At 50.2% G+C, this 15,557-nt stretch overlaps 1 protein-coding gene across 1 annotated transcript in view; it reads right to left on the bottom strand.

The window, feature by feature from the left end:
- Window positions 1-11,676: 11,676 nt before the first annotated feature.
- Window positions 11,677-15,557, bottom strand: part of VTCN1 (V-set domain containing T cell activation inhibitor 1) — a 91,949-nt gene continuing 88,068 nt past the window's right edge. Inside the window, exon 6 of the mRNA XM_075593485.1 lies at window positions 11,677-12,173. The gene's annotated coding sequence lies outside the window, so the exon portion shown is untranslated. The remainder of the gene's footprint in view (window positions 12,174-15,557) is intronic.

Below are 15,557 nucleotides of genomic sequence, written 5' to 3'. Positions count from 1 at the left end.
GTGTCTTTCACTAACTGTGTTTGGGTTAGTTTTTTTCCTGGCAGCCGTACCACATTTAGTTAATAGTTAATATTTCACATTGTGGTTTGTATTTTATAACTTTATACTCTGATTTATATCGATATTTTTAGCGCTATGTACACCATTCTTTTTTTCTAGTCCCTGCCCTGAAGAGCTTACAATCTAAGAGGTAAGTAAGAAGAACATGCAGAGACAGTGGGAGGGTTTTCTGGTAAGTGCGTCTGCATTGGGCCAAGGTCGATGTATGGTATATATAGTATTAGCCACGGAGCTACTCGTGTTTCGTTAAGGAGGCGGATTTTAAGAGAGGTCTTAACGGTTGATAGAGAGGGTGCAAGACGGATATCGAGGGGAAGGGCATTCCAGAGGTGCGGGGCAGTCAGTGAGAAAGGTTTTAGGTGGGAGAGGGCTTTATATATAAAAGAGGCAGCCAGAAGATATTCTTAAGCAGAACGCAAGAGTTGGGCCGGTGTATAATGAGAAATTAGGGACAAGACAGATTCCTACCCCAAGCTTGACCCGTGTTGTGTCCAGTGCTCATACCCAATGAGTGAGACAGGCTTCCAATGTGTGACACTTACACCCAATGAGTGAGACAGGCTTCCAATGTGTGACACTTACACCCAATGAGTGAGACAGGCTTCCAATGTGTGACACTCACACCCAATTAGTGAGACAGGCTTCCCATGTGAGACACACACCCAATGAGTGAGACAGGCTTCCAATGGGTGACACTCACACTCAATGAGTGAGACAGGCTTCCAATGTGTGGCACACACCCAATGAGTGAGACAGGCTTCCAATGTGTGATACTTCCACTCAATGAGTGAGACAGGCTTCCAATGTGTGACACACACCCAATGAGCGAGACAGGCTTCCAATGTGTGACACACACACCCAATGAATGAGACAGGCTTCCAATGTGTGACACACACTCAATGAGTGAGACAGGCTTCCAATGTGTGACACTCACACCCAATGAGTGAGACATGCTTCCAATGTGTGACACACACCCAGTGAGTGAGACAGGCTTCCAATGTGTGACACTCCCACCCAATTAGTGAGACAGGCTTCCAATGTGTGACACACACCCAATGAGTGAGACAGGCTTCCGATGTGTGACACTCACACCCAATGAGTGAGATAGGCTTCCAATGTGTGACACACACCCAATGAGTGAGACAGGCTTCCAATGTGTGACACACACCCAATGAGTGAGACAGGCTTCCGATGTGTGACACACACACCCAATGAGTGAGACAGGCTTCCAATGTGTGACACACACCCAATGAATGAGACAGGCTTCTAATGGGTGACACTCACACTCAATGAGTGAGACAGGCTTGCAATGTGTGACACACACCCAATGAGTGAGACAGGCTTCCGATGTGTGACACTCACACCCAATGAGTGAGATAGGCTTCCAATGTGTGACACACACCCAATGAGTGAGACAGACTTCCAATGTGTGACACACACCCAATGAGTGAGACAGGCTTCCAATGTGTGACACACACACCCAATGAGCGAGACAGGCTTCCAATGTGTGACACTCACACCCAATCAGCAGTGGCATAGCTAAGATTGGGCAAGGCTTGATAAATAAAATGTATTTAATTAGAGGGTATAGCATGCATTATAACAGTGATTTCAGTGATAATAAATTAACATTAAAGAAATTGTAAGACATTATTGGCTACAACAAGAACATAGAGCATGCAGTAATCAACCTCATCATATCTGGTAGAAATCCCTCATATCTAAGCTCTCACTTTAATAAGCAACGAGATACGGGGCTAATAATCATGTGGGGCTATGTACATTTAACCCAACGTCTTCCAAGTGCAACGGCTGTGACATTCACAGGGAAAAGGGCGGCTACGGGGATTTATCAAAGTTCTCTGGCTGCAGAACGGGGGAGATAAATGGCACTGGATACTGCAGCACACCTTCACTGGATACTGCAGCACACCTTCACTGGATACTGCAGCACATCTTCACTGGACACTGCAGCACACCTTCAATGGATACTGCAGCACATCTTCACTGGACACTGCAGCACACCTTCACTGGATACTGCAGCACACCTTCACTGGATACTGCAGCACACCTTCACTGGATACTGCAGCACACCTTTGGACTTATTTTCCTTTTGGACATTGAGGCGCCGGTCTGTATTGTTTTCTCTGTGTCTTTCACTAACTGTGTTTGGGTTAGTTTTTTTCCTGGCAGCCGTACCACATTTAGTTAATAGTTAATATTTCACATTGTGGTTTGTATTTTATAACTTTATACTCTGATTTATATCGATATTTTTAGCGCTATGTACACCATTCTTTTTTTCTAGTCCCTGCCCTGAAGAGCTTACAATCTAAGAGGTAAGTAAGAAGAACATGCAGAGACAGTGGGAGGGTTTTCTGGTAAGTGCGTCTGCATTGGGCCAAGGTCGATGTATGGTATATATAGTATTAGCCACGGAGCTACTCATGTGTTTCGTTAAGGAGGCGGATTTTAAGAGAGGTCTTAACGGTGGATAGAGAGGGTGCAAGACGGATATCGAGGGGAAGGGCATTCCAGAGGTGCGGGGCAGTCAGTGAGAAAGGTTTTAAGTGGGAGAGGGCTTTATATATAAAAGAGGCAGCCAGAAGATATTCTTAAGCAGAACGCAAGAGTTGGGCCGGTGTATAATGAGAAATTAGGGACAAGACAGATTCCTACCCCAAGCTTGACCCGTGTTGTGTCCAGTGCTCATACCCAATGAGTGAGACAGGCTTCCAATGTGTGACACTTACACCCAATGAGTGAGACAGGCTTCCAATGTGTGACACTTACACCCAATGAGTGAGACAGGCTTCCAATGTATGACACTCACACCCAATTAGTGAGACAGGCTTCCCATGTGAGACACACACCCAATGAGTGAGACAGGCTTCCAATGGGTGACACTCACACTCAATGAGTGAGACAGGCTTCCAATGTGTGGCACACACCCAATGAGTGAGACAGGCTTCCAATGTGTGATACTTCCACTCAATGAGTGAGACAGGCTTCCAATGTGTGACACACACCCAATGAGCGAGACAGGCTTCCAATGTGTGACACACACACCCAATGAATGAGACAGGCTTCCAATGTGTGACACACACTCAATGAGTGAGACAGGCTTCCAATGTGTGACACTCACACCCAATGAGTGAGACAGGCTTCCAATTTGTGACACACACCCAATGAGTGAGACAGGCTTCCAATGGGTGACACTCATACAATGAGTGAGACGGACTTCCAATGTGTGACACTCCCACCCAATTAGTGAGACAGGCTTCCAATGTGTGACACACACCCAATGAGTGAGACAGGCTTCTAATGTGTGACACTCACACCCAATGAGTGAGACAGGCTTCCAATGTGTGACACTCACACCCAATGAGTGAGACAGGCTTCCAATGTGTGACACACACCCAATGAATGAGACAGGCTTCCAATGGGTGACACTCACACTCAATGAGTGAGACAGGCTTGCAATGTGTGACACACACCCAATGAGTGAGACAGGCTTCCGATGTGTGACACTCACACCCAATGAGTGAGATAGGCTTCCAATGTGTGACACACACCCAATGAGTGAGACAGGCTTCCAATGTGTGACACACACCCAATGAGTGAGACAGGCTTCCAATGTGTGACACACACACCCAATGAGTGAGACAGGCTTCCAATGTGTGACACACACCCAATGAATGAGACAGGCTTCCAATGGGTGACACTCACACTCAATGAGTGAGACAGGCTTCCAATGTGTGACACACACCCAATGAGTGAGACAGACTTCCAATATGTGACACTCACACCCAATGAGTGAGACAGGCTTCCAATGTGTGACACACACCCAATCAGCAGTGGCATAGCTAAGATTGGGCAAGGCTTGATAAATAAAATGTATTTAATTAGAGGGTATAGCATGCATTATAACAGTGATTTCAGTGATAATAAATTAACATTAAAGAAATTGTAAGACATTATTGGCTACAACAAGAACATAGAGCATGCAGTAATCAACCTCATCATATCTGGTAGAAATCCCTCATATCTAAGCTCTCACTTTAATAAGCAACGAGATACGGGGCTAATAATCATGTGGGGCTATGTACATTTAACCCAACGTCTTCCAAGTGCAACGGCTGTGACATTCACAGGGAAAAGGGCGGCTACGGGGATTTATCAAAGTCCTCTGGCTGCAGAACGGGGGAGATAAATGGCACTGGATACTGCAGCACACCTTCACTGGATACTGCAGCACATCTTCACTGGATACTGCAGCACATCTTCACTGGACACTGCAGCACACCTTCAATGGATACTGCAGCACATCTTCACTGGACACTGCAGCACACCTTCACTGGATACTGCAGCACATCTTCACTGGATACTGCAGCACACCTTCACTGGATACTGCAGCACACCTTCACTGGATACTGCAGCACATCTTCACTGGACACTGCAGCACACCTTCAATGGATACTGCAGCACATCTTCACTGGACACTGCAGCACACCTTCACTGGATACTGCAGCACATCTTCACTGGATACTGCAGCACACCTTCACTGGACACTGCAGCACACCTTTACTGGATACTGCAGCACACCTTCACTGGATACTGCAGCACACCTTCACTGGACACTGCAGCACACCTTTACTGGATACTGCAGCACACCTTCACTGGATACTGCAGCACACCTTCACTGGATACTGCAGCACACCTTCACTGGATACTGCAGCACACCTTCACTGGATACTGCAGCACACCTTCACTGGATACTGCAGCACACCTTCACTGGATACTGCAGCACACCTTCACTGGATACTGCAAAACATCTTCACTGGATACTGCAGCACACCTTCACTGGACACTGCAGCACACCTTTACTGGATACTGCAGCACACCTTCACTGGATACTGCAGCACACCTTCACTGGATACTGCAGCACACCTTCACTGGATACTGCAGCACACCTTCACTGGATACTGCAGCACACCTTCACTGGATACTGCAGCACACCTTCACTGGATACTGCAGCACACCTTCACTGGATACTGCAGCACACCTTCACTGGATACTGCAGCACACCTTCACTGGATACTGCAGCACACCTTCACTGGATACTGCAGCACACCTTCACTGGATACTGCAGCACATCTTCACTGGATACTGCAGCACACCTTCACTGGATACTGCAGCACACCTTCACTGGATACTGCAGCACACCTTCACTGGATACTGCAGCACACCTTTGGACTTATTTTCCTTTTGGACATTGAGGCGCCGGTCTGTATTGTTTTCTCTGTGTCTTTCACTAACTGTGTTTGGGTTAGTTTTTTTCCTGGCAGCCGTACCACATTTAGTTAATAGTTAATATTTCACATTGTGGTTTGTATTTTATAACTTTATACTCTGATTTATATCGATATTTTTAGCGCTATGTACACCATTCTTTTTTTCTAGTCCCTGCCCTGAAGAGCTTACAATCTAAGAGGTAAGTAAGAAGAACATGCAGAGACAGTGGGAGGGTTTTCTGGTAAGTGCGTCTGCATTGGGCCAAGGTCGATGTATGGTATATATAGTATTAGCCACGGAGCTACTCGTGTTTCGTTAAGGAGGCGGATTTTAAGAGAGGTCTTAACGGTTGATAGAGAGGGTGCAAGACGGATATCGAGGGGAAGGGCATTCCAGAGGTGCGGGGCAGTCAGTGAGAAAGGTTTTAGGTGGGAGAGGGCTTTATATATAAAAGAGGCAGCCAGAAGATATTCTTAAGCAGAACGCAAGAGTTGGGCCGGTGTATAATGAGAAATTAGGGACAAGACAGATTCCTACCCCAAGCTTGACCCGTGTTGTGTCCAGTGCTCATACCCAATGAGTGAGACAGGCTTCCAATGTGTGACACTTACACCCAATGAGTGAGACAGGCTTCCAATGTGTGACACTTACACCCAATGAGTGAGACAGGCTTCCAATGTGTGACACTCACACCCAATTAGTGAGACAGGCTTCCCATGTGAGACACACACCCAATGAGTGAGACAGGCTTCCAATGGGTGACACTCACACTCAATGAGTGAGACAGGCTTCCAATGTGTGGCACACACCCAATGAGTGAGACAGGCTTCCAATGTGTGACACTCACACCCAATTAGTGAGACAGGCTTCCCATGTGAGACACACACCCAATGAGTGAGACAGGCTTCCAATGGGTGACACTCACACTCAATGAGTGAGACAGGCTTCCAATGTGTGACACACACCCAATGAGCGAGACAGGCTTCCAATGTGTGACACACACACCCAATGAATGAGACAGGCTTCCAATGTGTGACACACACTCAATGAGTGAGACAGGCTTCCAATGTGTGACACTCACACCCAATGAGTGAGACAGGCTTCCAATTTGTGACACACACCCAATGAGTGAGACAGGCTTCCAATGGGTGACACTCATACAATGAGTGAGACAGACTTCCAATGTGTGACACTCACTCCCAATGAGTGAGACAGGCTTCCAATGTGTGACACACACCCAGTAAGTGAGACAGGCTTCCAATGTGTGACACTCCCACCCAATTAGTGAGACAGGCTTCCAATGTGTGACACACACCCAATGAGTGAGACAGGCTTCTAATGTGTGACACTCACACCCAATGAGTGAGACAGGCTTCCAATGTGTGACACTCACACCCAATGAGTGAGACAGGCTTCCAATGTGTGACACACACCCAATGAATGAGACAGGCTTCCAATGGGTGACACTCACACTCAATGAGTGAGACAGGCTTGCAATGTGTGACACACACCCAATGAGTGAGACAGGCTTCCGATGTGTGACACTCACACCCAATGAGTGAGATAGGCTTCCAATGTGTGACACACACCCAATGAGTGAGACAGGCTTCCAATGTGTGACACACACCCAATGAGTGAGACAGGCTTCCAATGTGTGACACACACACCCAATGAGTGAGACAGGCTTCCAATGTGTGACACACACCCAATCAGCAGTGGCATAGCTAAGATTGGGCAAGGCTTGATAAATAAAATGTATTTAATTAGAGGGTATAGCATGCATTTTAACAGTGATTTCAGTGATAATAAATTAACATTAAAGAAATTGTAAGACATTATTGGCTACAACAAGAACATAGAGCATGCAGTAATCAACCTCATCATATCTGGTAGAAATCCCTCATATCTAAGCTCTCACTTTAATAAGCAACGAGATACGGGGCTAATAATCATGTGGGGCTATGTACATTTAACCCAACGTCTTCAAAGTGCAACGGCTGTGACATTCACAGGGAAAAGGGCGGCTACGGGGATTTATCAAAGTCCTCTGGCTGCAGAACGGGGGAGATAAATGGCACCAGATTTGTGAACGAAATTCAATCTCCATACAATGCTGTTACATTGAAAAATCTAAAAATGTGGTGCTATAATCAGAGGCGTATAACGCTTTGGCCAAATGAAGGAAGACCACCTGATGAAGCACCAGAGTGTGTGAAACGCGTTGCGGAGCTATCATTATACAGGACAGACACTCAGCCGTTCAGTTGCCACTGACTTTCCCACGGAGCATAGAGTTGCTTTAACCTAGCTAGCTCCAACGGGGGTAGTGGTTTAGCTGCAGAGACACGGTGATCATGGTGGACTACTCCTTATGGGTATCGCGAGAGGACGCAACCCGGAAATGACATCGGTGTACTGCAGAGCCAGTTGGTCCCAGCGCGCGGGACTGATCTGTTAGCTCAGCGTCTACCTTTGGGTCTTGCAACAGCTTGTGTCAGATGATCCTGAACCTTCCATACTGGATTACTTTTATTTTACATGTAAGTCACTACTTGCATTTGTTATTGTATTTTTGAATACATGATTCTTTACCCTTGGTGCGCTTCTGTGCCTTTGTTTTTTGCTATGGCCAAAGGATTTAACTAAATATCCCTTACTCAGGAGAATATGGAAGTATTTTACTATGTATCTTTGTCACATTGGATGTAGCATTGGGCATTTGTGTCTTTTGCTGTAATCAGGACCAGAGACTCTGACATATAGGCCACAATAAGGTGCATGTTTCCGGACAAAAGTGGTGCATGTTTGGGGTAAAAAATCCTTCCTAACTCCCCTATTGCCATATATAACTACTCCCTACAACTACTCCTTCCCCCTATAACTCCACCTATTGATCCATATGGTTACTCCATAAATCGATCACGCGTTTCCTAAACAGTCCCAGTTCCCCCTTATGCATCATTGATATATGACAGTTCAACATTTTTCCTCCAGCATTTCCCTCTGGGATTGCTTGTCCATAATACACATACAGTACTGACAAGGAGGCTGTGCTCCTTTCTATGGCAAACACCAGCTGTCTCAGGAAGGTGTTTGACCCGATGGAATATCGAGAACCACAGGAGATGCTCTTAGAATAAGAAAGGAGATAGATTAAGATACATAGAAAGGTGAATTCGCTAGGAAATAGGCAACGCTCAGTGTACAAGCAGAACATTATTATTCAAATCAATGAAGTTACATAGTTACATAGTTACATAGTTACAAAGTAGATGAGGGTTAAAAAAATGTGCCTCCATCAAGTTCAACCTATGCTAAATTTAACCGACAGATAGGGTCCTAGTCGCAGGACGAAACGCGCCAGAGTTACTTTGTGGCACACCTGTACAGGTCAAGTCTCCGGATTACAGCGTTTGAACGGCGGCATCGACGTGTCAAGTCTGTGAGTTCTGAGATGCCCTCAGGGGCTTACTGGGTGTGCATAGGACGCCAGGATTGGTGAGGGTAGTGGCGGAGCTTAGTGTTTGATTGCCGTGGGGTGTTTTACATTCTGGGCACATGTTTCAGATTGTATCTCCTTACCACATTCTAGCCTCGTTCCTGATGCTAAGTCCACATTGCACACAGTTAGGCCTTCTAATGCCTTGATCGATACTTGGACTTGATCAGTGGCAGGACGTATATAATTATACACTATACTACGTTGCAGAACCTTTTAGCAAAGCATGGAGCACCAGTGTTTGGAGTTTGTTCTCCACGCTACACATGGGGAATAAGGGGAAGAGCCTCCCAACCGAGGTGTTAGAGGCTAATTAGGGAATTAGAACATGCTCGGGATAGACATTAGGTTATCCTAAATATGAAAGTCAATGGTCGGAAAGGGCCTGCGGTTCTAGAGCAGTTAGGAACATTGGCAGACGAGGTGGGGCAGGTGGTGAGGCGGGATCTTCCTCTCGCAGATGAGGTGGGGCAGGTGGTGAGCCGGGATCTTCCTCGCGCAGACGAGGTGGGGCAGGTGGTGAGCCGGGATCTTCCTCTCGCAGACGAGGTGGGGCAGGTGGTGAGCCGGGATCTTCCTCGCGCAGACAAGGTGGGGCAGGTGGTGAGCCTGGATCTTACTCTCGCAGACGAGGTGGGGCAGGTGGTGAGCCGGGATCTTCCTCTCGCAGACGAGGTGGGGCAGGTGGTGAGGCGGGATCTTCCTCTCGCAGACGAGGTGGGGCAGGTGGAAAGGCGGGATCTTCCTCGCGCAGACGAGGTGGGGCAGGTGGTGAGCCGGGATCTTCCTCGCGCAGACGAGGTGGGGCAGGTGGTGAGGCGGGATCTTCCTCTCGCAGACGAGGTGGGGCAGGTGGTGAGCCGGGATCTTCCTCTCGCAGACGAGGTGGGGCAGGTGGTGAGCCGGGATCTTCCTCTCGCAGATGAGGTGGGGCAGGTGGTGAGCCGGGATCTTCCTCGCGCAGACGAGGTGGGGCAGGTGGTGAGCCAGGACCTTCCTCGCGCAGACGAGGTGGGGCAGGTGGTGAGGCGGGATCTTCCTCTCGCAGATGAGGTGGGGCAGGTGGTGAGCCAGGACCTTCCTCTCGCAGATGAGGTGGGGCAGGTGGTGAGCCGGGATCTTCCTCGCGCAGACGAGGTGGGGCAGGTGGTGAGCCAGGACCTTCCTCGCGCAGATGAGGTGGGGCAGGTGGTGAGGCGGGATCTTCCTCTCGCAGACGAGGTGGGGCAGGTGGTGAGCCGGGATCTTCCTCTCGCAGACGAGGTGGGGCAGGTGGTGAGCCGGGATCTTCCTCTCGCAGACGAGGTGGGGCAGGTGGTGAGCCTGGATCTTCCTCTCGCAGACGAGGTGGGGCAGGTGGTGAGGCGGGATCTTCCTCTCGCAGACGAGGTGGGGCAGGTGGTGAGCCGGGATCATCCTCTCGCAGACGAGGTGGGGCAGGTGGTGAGCCGGGATCTTCCTCTCACAGACGAGGTGGGGCAGGTGGTGAGCCGGGATCATCCTCTCGCAGACGAGGTGGGGCAGGTGGTGAGCCTGGATCTTCCTCTCGCAGACGAGGTGGGGCAGGTGGTGAGCCGGGATCATCCTCTCGCAGACGAGGTGGGGCAGGTGGTGAGCCTGGATCTTCCTCTCGCAGACGAGGTGGGGCAGGTGGTGAGCCGGGATCATCCTCTCGCAGACGAGGTGGGGCAGGTGGTGAGCCGGGATCTTCCTCTCACAGACGAGGTGGGGCAGGTGGTGAGCCGGGATCTTCCTCTCGCAGACGAGGTGGGGCAGGTGGTGAGCCGGGATCTTCCTCTCGCAGACGAGGTGGGGCAGGTGGTGAGCCGGGATCATCCTCTCGCAGACGAGGTGGGGCAGGTGGTGAGCCGGGATCTTCCTCTCGCAGACGAGGTGGGGCAGGTGGTGAGCCGGGATCATCCTCTCGCAGACGAGGTGGGGCAGGTGGTGAGCCGGGATCTTCCTCTCGCAGACGAGGTGGGGCAGGTGGTGAGCCGGGATCTTCCTCTCGCAGACGAGGTGGGGCAGGTGGTGAGCCGGGATCATCCTCTCGCAGACGAGGTGGGGCAGGTGGTGAGCCGGGATCTTCCTCTCACAGACGAGGTGGGGCAGGTGGTGAGCCGGGAGGTGGGGCAGGTGGTGAGCCGGGATCTTCCTCTCGCAGACGAGGTGGGGCAGGTGGTGAGCCGGGAGGTGGGGCAGGTGGTGAGCCGGGATCTTCCTCTCGCAGACGAGGTGGGGCAGGTGGTGAGCCGGGATCTTCCTCTCACAGACGAGGTGGGGCAGGTGGTGAGCCGGGATCTTCCTCTCACAGACGAGGTGGGGCAGGTGGTGAGCCGGGAGGTGGGGCAGGTGGTGAGCCAGGATCTTCCTCTCGCAGGCGAGGTGGGGCAGGTGGTGAGCCGGGATCGTCCTCTCGCAGACGAGGTGGGGCAGGTGGTGAGCCGGGATCTTCTTCTCGCAGACGAGGTGGGGCAGGTGGTGAGCCGGGAGGTGGGGCAGGTGGTGAGCCGGGATCTTCCTCTCGCAGACGAGGTGGGGCAGGTGGTGAGCCGGGATCATCCTCTCGCAGACGAGGTGGGGCAGGTGGTGAGCCGGGATCTTCCTCTCGCAGACGAGGTGGGGCAGGTGGTGAGCCGGGATCTTCCTCTCACAGACGAGGTGGGGCAGGTGGTGAGCCGGGATCTTCCTCTCACAGACGAGGTGGGGCAGGTGGTGAGCCGGGAGGTGGGGCAGGTGGTGAGCCGGGATCTTCCTCTCGCAGACGAGGTGGGGCAGATGGTGAGCCGGGATCTTCCTCTTGCAGACGAGGTGGGGCAGGTGGTGAGCCGGGATCATCCTCTCGCAGACGAGGTGGGGCAGGTGGTGAGCCGGGATCTTCCTCGCGCAGACGAGGTGGGGCAGGTGGTGAGCCGGGATCTTCCTCTCGCAGACGAGGTGGGGCAGGTGGTGAGCTGGGTTCTTCCTCTCGCAGACGAGGTGGGGCAGGTGGTGAGCCGGGATCTTCCTCTCGCAGACGAGGTGGGGCAGGTGGTGAGCTGGGTTCTTCCTCTCGCAGATGAGGTGGGGCAGGTGGTGAGCCGGGATCTTCCTCTCGCAGACGAGGTGGGGCAGGTGATGAGCCGGGATCGTCCTCTCGCAGACAGAAAATGACTCCCGGGCAGAGACTGAATTGTAGGACGAGGCTCAGAGTCAGACTCAGATCAGCAGAATATTTTTAAGAGGTCCACATAGTAAGAAATCTCCCCCAGACCCAGGTCCTCACGGAGTCGGTAACGTCCTCATTCTGGTCTCTACAGGTGGAACATTTCCAAGGTTTCTGAAATACACAAATACACAACCAGTAAACAAAAAACAAAAAAGGGTTAACATGGAGGTACCAATAGGAGGTCTACAGAAACCCGAGCAGGTCCATACAAAGAGCGCAAAACCACATCACGGATATCATGTGCCGAGGCCTCCTGGCTGCTAAACTGGGCAAAACGTGGTGGAAACCTGAGGCAAAAATCCTGGGGGAGGGTCATGTATCAGTGTTTCTTTTGAGCAAAACCAGTGCAATTGTGAGGCAAAACATAGGATCCAGCAAATAAAAGTGATAATGCTTTCTATGGAGTGTGTTTCTGACCTGTTACACTATGTGACAGAAACCAGGGGATGGTAATAAATTCCATATATAGGGCTCCCAGGATACTGAACAGTTTCTATCCTGTCTGGCCTGGGAATGCAGCCTTATAATACATGCACTCCATCCCACAGTTTGGCAAGCGCTGGAACTGAGGGATGAGAGATCCAGACCAGAGTTTGTCTGGCTGCCTGATTTCTGTCACCTGTCATGCTAATTAGAAATCAGGTATGTAAGACTGATTTCCTGGTTGCTCTGGTCTCTTCTCCAGAGCCTGGAAGGCTGCTGAACACAGTGGGGAGAAGCCTCTTCCCCACACAGGTTCAATCGTTCTGTTCATTTGGCTAAGTCTGCAAAAGTACCTTGTTTTGTCGTTGGAAAGTGGAAAAGCCACTTCCACCCTGAGTTAGGGAAATCTAAGTTAAGTTATCGCTCAGGTGAGCAGCTTTTGTTTTTGATGTGTTTTGTTGTATGCACTGTGGCAGTCTCAGTGCCTGGGACTGAATAAACCAGGCCCAGCCTGTTTAAAGGAACAGTACGTGACGCCTCCTCATTTTAACCTACCCTAAAAGACCGTGTTCTAACCGTCCCGGACAAGCGGCGGAGCCCCGGAGTAAGCTGTTTGTCACATATGGTGGAGATTGCGGGCAGCCACTAAAAGGTCTGGGGGTTAAAGAACTTTAAAGAAAAAAAAAAAAAAAAGTTTTTTTTTCTCTCTCTCCAAACAAGATGGAAGACGTGGTGAGTGCGCTGGTACGCAATGTCGCTGTCCAGAAAGACGCGAATGAAGCTCAGCAACAGGCGAGTGAAACCCAGCGACAGCTGTTAATAGCCCAGCAAGAGACTAATGCAAACCAGCAAGAGACAAACCGCTTGCTGAGAGAGGAGCAACAGCGGTTCGCTCAGGGCTTACAGCAGGAACTCGAGATCCTGAGGGGGACTATCAGTAACCTTCCACTGGCAGCGGCAGCCCCAGTTCCGAAAATGACCAGGGCAAGCCACTACCTTCAGAAGATGGGACCCTCGGATGATGTGGAAGCCTATCTTCTCACGTTTGAACGCACGGCACAGAGAGAGGGATGGCCAGAAGCTGAGTGGGCTGGTCTAATCGCACCCTTCCTAAGCGGCGAACCCCAGAAGGCTTACTTTGATCTAGAGCCAGCCGAAGCTAACGTCTATGCAAAATTGAAGTTCGAGATCCTCGCCCGCCTCGGCGTAACCACGGCTGTTCGCGCCCAAAGGTTTCACGCATGGTCCTTCACGATGGATAAAGCCACCCGAAGCCAGATGTATGACCTCATCCACCTCGCCCGGAAGTGGCTACAACCCGAGATCAACTCAGCAAGCCACATCGTGGAACGGTTGGTCATGGACCAGTTCTTGATGAAACTTCCCTCTGCCTTACGCCGTTGGGTCAGTCGGAGTGACCCCCACAATGCGGATGAGCTTGTGGCCCTCGTAGAAAGGTACAATGCAGCAGAAGAGCACCCGCAACCCACAGTCGTGGAGCAACCCCACTACCCGAGGTTCCAGGACTCTTCCAGAGACGGTAAAAGGATACCGGGGTTAAGGGGAGCTGAAGAGCGGCGACCACCTTCACGCAGCACCAGCAACAGTGGTTCGCACACTAAGGGCAATAGCCAACATGGGGAGCCGGGAAAAGGCTCTAAGTGGGACACAGACTATGTACCTAAATGTGTAAATTGTCATGAGAGGGGCCACACAGCAAAAATCTGCCCACTAAATGATGAGCCCATGCAATGCAACAGCGTGGAACCTTATTCGCTGTTGTCCCAATGTATGCGCCCTAGCCCAGAGGACCCCTTGAATAACCATCTGTGGGCATTTGTAAAGGTTAATGGTAAGAGGGTTCGGGCACTTCTGGACTCTAAGAGCATGGTCACACTAGTGTCCGAATACCTCTTGCCCATTAAGAAGAAACAGGGAAACAGTTCACAAAGAGTGGCAATTTGTTGTATACATGGGGATAATCATGAATATTCCACTGTTGATGTTTTTTTTGAAACAGAGTTTGGTTCTTTAGATTTCAAGGTGGGTATTGTACCCAAACTGGCACATGATGTGTTAATAGGGACCGACTTTCCCCATTTTCTAAAAATGTGGTCCCCCGCTCAGAATAGCGCCCAGAGTTCAATAGCGGACCATAAAGAAGTAATAGAAGAAACAAATCCTTTCCCTTTTTCAGAAATGGATGTTGACGAGGGCCCAAATAAGAAGGGGGAAAAGGAGGAGTGCTGTAAAATTCCCTTCCCCATCACTACTTTGGTAGGGAATACCCCAAATCAAGATGTTGATCAGACACTTACCACCCCAGAACCGGATAAGACCCTCGCTGACCTAGAGGTCAGTCCTGGGAGTTTTAAGAAGGCCCAGTGGGAGGACCCCACGTTAGCGGTAGCAAGGGGGAATATACGGGACCAGAATAGTACTCCTGGCCAACCAGATAGGTCACTTGCTTACCCCTACTTCGAGGTAGAGAACGACCTAGTATATCGGGTTGATAAAAGGAAATCAGTTACAACTAAACAATTGTTGGTACCACGGACATTCCGTAACGTAGTATTACACCTCGCACATAGTCATCCATTGGGGGGACACCTAGGGGTGGAAAAGACAAAGGAAAAGGTTCTCCGAAGCTTCTATTGGCCTGGGGTTCTGGCAGAAATTACGAATTATTGTTCCTCATGCCCAGCATGTCAGATCACCGCCCCGTTCAAGGCGTACCGCAGCCCATTGGTACCCCTTCCCATAATAGAGGTACCATTTGACCGGATTGCTATGGATCTAGTAGGACCCCTAATAAAGTCTGCTAGGGGACATCAGCATATATTGGTAATATTAGATTATGCTACCCGATATCCGGAGGCAGTTCCCCTACGTAGCACCTCTGCCAAAAACATAGCAAAAGAGTTGGTAGTTCTGTTTTCCCGGGTTGGAATTCCTAAAGAGATTCTATCTGACCAGGGAACACCATTTATGTCCCAAGTAACAAAAGAGTTATGTAAACTCCTAAAAATCAAGCATCTCAGAACCTCAGTCTATCATCCACAAACAGATGGT

Source organism: Ascaphus truei, chromosome 3 (assembly GCF_040206685.1).
Source record: "Ascaphus truei isolate aAscTru1 chromosome 3, aAscTru1.hap1, whole genome shotgun sequence".
Lineage (NCBI taxonomy): Eukaryota > Metazoa > Chordata > Amphibia > Anura > Ascaphidae > Ascaphus > Ascaphus truei.
This window is presented reverse-complemented; position numbering and strand designations above follow the sequence as displayed.